The sequence below is a fragment of the Toxoplasma gondii genome, assembly GCF_000006565.2.
Source record: "Toxoplasma gondii ME49 unplaced genomic scaffold asmbl.67, whole genome shotgun sequence".
In the NCBI taxonomy this organism is placed as follows: domain Eukaryota; phylum Apicomplexa; class Conoidasida; order Eucoccidiorida; family Sarcocystidae; genus Toxoplasma; species Toxoplasma gondii.
This window is the reverse complement of record NW_017382980.1, coordinates 379-2,686: the sequence shown is the minus strand read 5'-3', so window position 1 is coordinate 2,686 and position 2,308 is coordinate 379. Positions and strand designations below refer to the sequence as shown.

At 45.0% G+C, this 2,308-nt stretch overlaps 1 non-coding gene across 1 annotated transcript; it reads right to left on the bottom strand.

Annotated features, from left to right (window-relative positions):
• Positions 1-428, bottom strand: TGME49_457310 (the record flags this gene model as incomplete). The annotated part of the gene is made up of 1 exon (XR_001974075.1): positions 1-428. It is a non-coding gene; the product is annotated as an 18S ribosomal RNA (ribosomal RNA).
• Positions 429-2,308: the final 1,880 nt, after the last annotated feature.

Here is a 2,308-nt window from a genome sequence, read left to right as displayed (position 1 = left end):
GAGGATGGGTAATTTGCGCGCCTGCTGCCTTCCTTAGATGTGGTAGCCGTTTCTCAGGCTCCCTCTCCGGAATCGAACCCTAATTCCCCGTTACCCGTCACTGCCACGGTAGTCCAATACAGTACCGTCGAAAGCTGATAGGTCAGAAACTTGAATGATCCGTCGCAGACCGAAGTCAACGCGATCCGTTCGGTTACTATGAATCACCTGAGGACCACCGGAAGGTGGGTTGGTTCTGTATCTAATAAACACTGCCCTTCCAGGGGAAGAGGCATGTGCGCATGTATTAGCCATAGAATTACCACGGTTATCCATGTAGTAAAGACCATCAAATAAACTATAACTGTTTTAATGAGCCATTCGCAGTTTAGCCGTATAAAAGCTTATACTTAGACATGCATGGCTTAATCTTTAAGACAAGCATATGACTACTGGCAGGATCAACCAGGTTAATATGTTCCTGAGACAGACCACCTCGAAAACACCAAAAAAACACTCAATCAACCGTCTATTTTCCGGCCTCTTTCGTGTTTTATGGCATAAACAGAAGTGTAAGCCTGCCTCACTCAAGGTTCTACATCAAAACGCGACGTTTTTTGGTCGCCTGGTGAGCCTTAACAGCAACACCAGTTTCTGATGATACTCTTGAGCTATTTGAAACAACAACGCCTTCATCCTGAATCGATTCATCAGGAATCATGGTCGTTGATGCTACAAATCAACAAAGCTTGTCCACCTTGGACACATTCGGGGTATCAACCCATCCACCTCTTATTACAGTATGCACTTAACAGCATTTCAATCTGTTTATTTATAAACAAATTGAAAAGCTCTTCGTGATACTTCGAAGTGGACGAATCCCGAACCTTGTGCGCTCTTTAAAAAAACAACAAAAATTTGTTGCGTTTTCAAACAGTCGCACACTTAAACAACTTCCAAATCTCTCAAAACCCCCGAAGGAGAACAAGAGATCTTCTTCAACTTTTTTGAAGGTCATAACCATACAACACCTTGATTTACCGACGGAGACAATGCCCGTTCCTTGACCCCGCTGCCATAACCAATCAAAGGTTTAGCACGTTTACGGGGTCTCCCCAATTGGCTTGCCGAAAAACAACAAGCCAGCGATGGGAAAACAAGCGGTGAGATTTGATTTTGTTTTTCTCGCGTAGAGGTAAAACAAATTCATAACCTCACGTAGTCAAATGTCTGTTATATCGTGCACTGATCAGTCATCTGGCGCACGATATTACTTCTGTGCAGCCAACCCGGCGCAACACCACTTGTTCGTGACGCGCACCACAACCACACGACAATCCTATAGCACCGCTGAGCAACCGTCTGTTTTTTTCGATGATGCATGTGTTCCCATACGGCACAACGAGCGCCACGCGTACGAGCGCCCGTCCCCATCCACCACCCCAAACAGTAGAGACAAGCTCAGGTGCACAATACAGAGCTAGTTCTTCTCCAGTGCCCTTATCATATATTCCATCGTGCGGTGAAAAACACTAATTTTCTCATGGTCTCGTAAACACTCCAATGAAAAGCAGAAAGCCAACAGTTTCACAAATACAAACACACCATATTCCACTTTGAACTAGCATTCCACTGGCTTTCTGGTAACCAGTCTAGGGAAACACATCAAGTCACGAGCACAAAAAAAATACACATTTCACTGACTAATGAAGGACTAACATCACTTGCTTTCTTGTAAAGAGTCTGGTGAAACGCATCAAAGTCACTAGCAGCACAAATACACGCATTCTCCACGTTGTCTGTAGACTCTCGAAATGGCAGCAGACATTTTGTTTGTGTAAAAGGGACGCTGGTACGATAAGGAATAACAACAACAAGCTATATTTTCCTTTCATAGTTTCAGAAGAGCCATATACAATGAACAGATCTTTCATGATCAAGACGGGGGAGTGTAAGTACATAGGCGTCTTCCGTTCATTCATGCTGACAGGTTTCCTCGCATATAGGGCGAACTGTTCATGCATATACGCCACATACTGTGAGACGCAAGTGTTTCATTACTGTTCGTGGTAAGATCGGTAGAAAAAGTATGGTTTGCAACCACCAGTACAAAACACAGGCAGATGGAAGAAAAAAGCTGTCAGCACCCGAGGGTATTCCCTGGGAGTCCCCCACCCAAGTACTAACCGGGCCTTGCGCCGCTTAACTTCGGAGGTCTGAAGGGATCCGGTGTATTCGACGCAGTATGACCGACAGCGAGGATAATCGCTCTACAATTTGTGCCCATCTAAAAGTGTGCACTCGTTGGCGTCACATTCCTCACATGTTG